Genomic DNA, 6,781 nt, shown 5'->3' on the forward strand with positions numbered 1-6,781 from the left:
TTTGAGACGTGCAGTTAGAAGCCAATGACATGCACTTTTATTTTGGATTTAGGTTGTTTGTAATGTCTCAAGCAGGCCTGCATCATCATTTACAAAGGACACACTGGCCCCATCAAACACCAGCAATTATCGTGCAAACTACACAAACATGGGCATTGTGTTTCAGTCCGGGTTAGCACTTATGTAATTGCATTTTAATATCGTCCATCCATCCATTCATTTGTTGCTTATTCAAGTCAGACCTGCTTGGTATAAAAACAACACAGAATGTATTACAGAAATACATAAACGTACGTAAAAGTAATGAGTGGACATATGAAACTGATTCACATGTATTTTCTCTTAAATTAATTTTAGTGTAACTGAAAGGTTTAGATCTGAAAGATACATTCCTTTTAAAAAAATACCCTAAAACAAAGAATTGGTAAACAGGCTGCATCTGATAAAAACATATTTTAATGTTTCTATGACATAATGAATGATAAGAACAAGTAAATACACTTTCCATAGCAATACATTTGAGTGATATACAACGTGGCAAAATGAATGCGACTACAGATGATTTTTGTGCCAATCCTCTGATTTATTACACATTTAGTTAGTTTAGTTTAAATACTTCCTCAGTTCTCTGAAATATAACATGATTATTGAAGATAATGACGGGATTTCCTCTGATAATATTTGAAATCTTTTTTGTATAATTATACTTTTGTTTTTCCTTTAAAAGGTGTTTTCTTCCAGTTGTGGCTTCTCCAAAGCATATCAGGTACGATCTAGCTGATATATTTGCTGCTGTAAGAACAAAACATTTAAATTGTTGACAAAAATAACAAAAGTTCTGAGATACAACAAAGGTTTTAGCTAGCATATTAGCATAATTTGGCTAAAAGAGTAAAAAAGCTTATTACTCAAATTTTACATCTGGACCAAACTAGATTTATTTCGGTGAAGTATTAAATATAACCAATATTCAAAAATGTTAATATGCATCTATGCACATAAAGCACCAAATTCTTGACATATACATATTGAAGACACTTCCTTACAACACGTAAAGAATGGGAAAATGTTTCTGAGAGGAGTTTGTGAAGGACCAGGGTAAGCACAAAACTGGGAGAGCATGTGAAGGTGGGAAAAATAGGGATTTCATTCAAATATTAAAGGAATTTAAGATACGTAACAAGCTGGAGAAAATGTGGGACACCAGTATTTCTGGTCATGTTTGAATTTTTTCTGGAACGATGTGTTCAAGGCCCTTAAAGAAGTCCCCAAAGATCCTAAAAGAGTTTTTCTTATTGTGATTCTTGATGGCTTTGAGGGAAGGGCTTGGTAAGTGTGGGGAAGATGGAGCAAATCACATATTAACTAAGGCTTCAAAAGGTCCAAACTCTTCACTTTGTATTTAATTTATACATTCTCCCCCCTCCCCCCCCACCTACATTAAATGTATAATGTACATTAAAATTATACATGTTTAATGTACTTAAAATTGGATAAATGTCAAGGCAGATCTGGATTAAGAAAGTCAGACATTTCAAAAATGGGAAATTGCTTTGAAGATGCTGAAGTGAGAATACAAGTAAAAAAGAAAAATATGTATGACAAAAGTTGGAGATAGAAGGTTTTTGCAACTATTAATGGTTGTTTGTTATTTGTTGTTTGTTTGTTTGTTTGTCACCACCAAGCTGCCTCTTCTTTGGTAAATGTGGCACCAAGTGGAACAGCAACTCAGTCATCAACACATCCTCCTGGTGATGCTTATAAGGCAATTGATGGGAATAAAAACCCAGAGTTTTCTGACGGATCCTGCACCCATACAGTAGACGGATTAAGGCCCTGGTGGAGTTTGCTCTTGCCAGCTGAGTACAGGATCGAACGTATTTCCATCACCAACAGAAATCACAGACCTGAAAGGATCAATAATGCCGAGATCCTCATTGGGAATTCCCTAGAGAACAACGGCAACAACAACCCACGGTAGTGTCCTCACTTTCAGTCTAACCTCCGAAAGTCGGAATAATCTTCTGTTGTAATCTCGATTGTCTGACTGCTTCACTTTCTTTCCCCATCATACTTTATGTACTTCATGCACCAGACTTGTCCTAATAAACAAGAGTTGTCTGTTCATTTTTGTCTCTTTCTCAGCTGTGCTGTTATTTCCTCTATTCCAAGTGGAGCTACCAGCACCTTCCAGTGTGGAGGGATGATAGGTGGGTAGTCAAGTCGTTACTTCAGTGGCACAGACCCCAAAGGCTATTCTGACAGTGGTGTGAGTTGGAAGTGTACGGAGGCCTGCCTCCAGTGCGGGAATTGAGAGCCCGGGGGTCCCCGACGCACAGCGCTAGTAAGGTCCAGCCGAGCAAAGAGTCTCTTGTACTTATTTCTTAGATTGAGGAACCTGGAAACCCGAAGAGACAAATGAGAAGAACGGGGCGAGGACCAAGTGGATCGTCCAAATGAGCGTATGGTTACTCACAGGTTTCCAGAAGTGGCTGATCCTCGCGCCCTCGTTCAGTGCGAGTGGTGATGGGTAGGGAACATACAGTGTGAGAGGAAGCTGTGTTGGTTCGGGATGGCTCTGCTCGTATGCAGAGACCTTTACTGGGACCTGCCTCAGCATTACGCAGTAGAAGGAGGCAGATGGAGGTGAAAGCGCGTGCTGAAACCGCCTCCTTCAACCCACCAAACATGTTTGGTTGGGACTGCGCATGGTACTCTTAATAACAAGGTCCATTTTACAGGTGTCGCACTTGAACTTTTTTTGAGTATATTTTTGTTTGCCATAAAGTTGTCTGCTTTTAGCTCAGATTGTGACAAAAAGTGCCATATTAATCAGAAGGACCCCACCTGTAGCAAGAGAATAGCTCTATATTACTGAAGTTTGTGCTCTCCAAAAACCTTTTTGTTAAAGGCTGGCTGATGGTTCATTAGCTGGAAGACGTGAGCTGGGGTTGGAGCAAGCAAGAAAAGATTCAGGAGCTATCAGTGTGGATCCCTTTTAGTACGCTGATGGGCTGGCCGCGTGGTTAGTGGAGGTGTCTCTAGCTTCGCATGGAGCGTAGGTGGTGTGCGTACTGACACAAGAACACACCTGCAAGAAAAACCAGGTCGCCTGTGCGGCAGTTCGACACGCGTGCGTCCTTTCACTGGACGGTTTTATTTGTTTTTTGTGGGAATCACCTTCCGGTCGCAAGGTCTGGGGTTGAAGGTGAGGAGTCCAGTGCGGCATCGTGGTTGTCTTACGTGTGCTGAAGTTCGATCATCAATACATGAAGCGTCCTGTCCAGCTCTGTCCTGATTATGGTGTTAGGGGCCATTTTGTCAATAAAGGAATAATCGAAACCACCAACAGTGTGATCAGAGAATTTTTACCTGCAGGTTTTATGTTGCCTGTGTATGTGTGCCAACATAGTGAAGAATCCGAAACATATCAGTCACTATACTCTTCATTATTCTTTGTCAGCTTGTATCCTACTATACGACCATTAAAAAATGTTAGTTTTGCTTGTTTAAAATCAAAGTAATGGAATATTTTCCAGCTGGTGAATGTTAGTGTTTCTAGTCTTCCAAGCTAGCGTCCTGCTGGGTGACATGCCTATTACAAAAATGAACCCTGGGAAAGGTAAATATTGTTACTTGTGATATTATTACGAGTAAAGCGTAGCTGCCCAAAATTGAAATATTTCTGTCTACCCCCGTGTCTTCACAGGAGCGATGGGTCAGAGAGAGACGAGAAGATGTGGAGGTTTGGTCAGCAGCGCCAGAAGCCGAAGGATCGAGCAGTTGGAAGAGAAGAGGAAGGGTGTACAGCCTGGGATTGTTATTTGGGGATTAGTTGGATGACGTGGTATCATGGGATGCGATTTCAGCGTCAGTGTGACCATGGCTTTACTGCTTGTATTTTGTAGCATAATGCATATTTTAGGTTTTCTCTGAATGTCAGGAAAAGGTTGCTGTTTGTTTTCAGAATAGTGCAATCATATATCTTCTAATCAAAGTCAAAGAACAGGATATTTCATATCTTTCACATGATATTTTGCTGTGATGTAAGCAAGCTTAAATGTGAGATTAACTATAAAATGTCAGTTTTTGGGATGCCCTGGGCTCACCTGGTTGGAGGTGTCCATATATAAAGGATAAAATAAATTAAAAAAATGTCATGTTTTATTGATTGGATACTTAGTGGCACTTCTGATCAAAAGTGGCAAAAGGTTTCCTGTGGTTTTTAAAACTCTTGCAATGGAGTGTATACATAATAATAAATAGTCTTTTTTTATGACAAGGCATGACAAATGATATTTGAGTCTTCACCTGTTTATGCATATATGGTAGCATGTTTCAGGTGTGTCTGTGGACTAGTAGGTAGAACTGCTGCACAGATAGTGTTTGATGATAAGCCGACAGGGGAAGTGTGCGCACACGATGGTATGTGGTGGCAATACGAGCAAAGTCTCTGAAACCACGGAGACTCACAGGAAGAGGAATGGTCGAACTCATGCTGGTGTAATTCGTCGTGGGAAAACACAGGTGAGCAGAAGTGGCTGATAAGGAGGCGTGGCTGTACTGGCAATCGGAGCAGGGCGGTTATGGAATAAGTAGTGAGAAAAAAAAAAAAGATGGCTGAGATTGAACAGGTGAAGGAAGGCAGACTGTGACAGGCGGACCCACAATTTCTCTAGCTTGGTTACGTTACCCTGGTTCCTCACAAATTCTCTTCAAAAACATTTTCCATTCTTTACGTGGTGATAAGGAAGTGTCTCAAATGTGTATATGTCAGTGCTTTTAATGTGCACAGATGCATATTAACATTTTTGAATACTGGTTATTATTTAATACTCAGCGGAGGTTATCAGTAATGGTAATGAAATCCAGTTTGGTCGGGATGAAAAATCTGAAAAGTAATAACCTTTTATACTTTTGTTGTATCTCAGAACTTTTTGTTATTTTTGTCAAACAATTTAAATGTTTTGTTCTTACAGCAGCAAATATATCAGCTACATCTACTGGTATGTCTTTGGGAAGCACAACTGGAAGAAAACACCCTTTTAATAGGAAACACAAAGTCAATCAAGAAAAATCCTGATACATGTGGAAATGTTTTCACAGGTTATAAATTATACAAAAAAGTTTCAATGATATTATCAGATATCTAAAATATATGTTATATTTCGAGACTGAGAGAAGTATTTCAACTAAACTAAACTAAATGTGTAATAAATTAGAAGACTGGCACAAAAATCATCGTCGTCGCATTCATTTTGCCCAGGTTGTATATCACATCAAATGTATTGCTTATGCTCACCCTTTTTGTGAATTTGCACTGAGAAACAGAGGGCTGTTATTTCATTCTAACAGTCCACGTACTGAAAGCTGCTGACAAATTGTTCCGTGTGGTGTCCTCTAGAAAGTGCAGTTGAATTTGGAAGCTTTCGATGCACTTCTCAAGGACAGACAGAACCTACAGTAACAGATGAAAAACTGTTGCATGTCGTGAAGGTTGAGGAACAATACAAACTTCCCACACTGGTTTACTTCCCAGAACTTCACATTCAACGAAAAGTGAATGATCAGGCAGAACTGTCCTTTGGTTAAAAGCAATGGGAAGGTCCGACCCCAAATCCTTTGTTTGGAAAATTGAAAACGTGAAGTTCCCACAGTTTAATGTTGTATGGATTTCAGTGTCACAGCAGAAAACTGAAAGAATAGAAAAATTATGCACTTCCTTTGGAATTAACTAAAATGCTTAGCAGTGTTAGCAGTGGCAGTAAGCTTTAAATGGATGAGATTCAGTGGTTTGTATTCAAATGTGACAAAATAAAATTCCCTGCAAACGCAAATAGTTTCCAATGCAAAATCAACTAATGCCTGCTGTGTTTTAATTGGGAGTGAAAGTGTATTTAACATAGAAACATTTAAGAAAAAGAACGTATCAGATGGCAGCTGTTTACAACAATGTCCTTTGTTTTAGGGATTTTATTAAAAGGAATGTAATCTTTCAGATCTAAACCTTTCCAGTTACACTAAAATTAAAAGAGAAAAATACATGTGAATCAGTTTCCATATGTCCACCTCATGATACTTTACGAACCGATGTATTTCTGTAATACATCCTGATGTTGGTTTTTATACCAAAGCAGGTCTGACTTGAATAAGGCAACAAATGAATGGATGGAATGAAGACGATATTAAAAAAGCAATTACATAAGTGCTAACCCGGAACTGAAAACACAATGCCCATGTTTGTGTAAGTTGCAACGAATAATGTGCTGGTGTGTTGAATGGGGCCCAGTGTGTCCTTTGTAAAATGATGAATGCAGGCCCATGTCTAATTGTATTGTTTCTTTGAGATTGTTGTTTTCTAACTTGCCTGTCCTATTTTAATTGCAGCTTTACCTATTGTATCCGGGTTTATGTTTTTGTCCCCATTTTGTCAGTTTTAAGTTGTGTTGGAACACAGGTACAAAAGTTGGCAAGCATTAACACTGATGCCTGGTAAAATGTCAATGTGAATATGCTCGTATAAATACGAACAATACTTAAATTTTAGGCAAACCTGACCGACAAATTGTTGTGTCGAATTCTTGAATACTAAATGACTCAAACTCCTTCAACTAAAGGTGACAGCCAAATAAGTAACAGTAACAAAGTTTGGTGAAGCCAAATCTAATAAATAATAATACCTTAAGTTTTCTTTTGTCAGCTAGAATCTCATAATTAGTTTCGAAAACAATTTTAAAGAATCATACTCCACAGTATTTGCCAACTCATGCTTTCCAACATC

The sequence above is a fragment of the Morone saxatilis genome, unplaced genomic scaffold, assembly GCF_004916995.1.
Source record: "Morone saxatilis isolate NCDOM2014 unplaced genomic scaffold, NCSU_SB_2.0 Contig6, whole genome shotgun sequence".
NCBI lineage: Eukaryota > Metazoa > Chordata > Actinopteri > Moronidae > Morone > Morone saxatilis.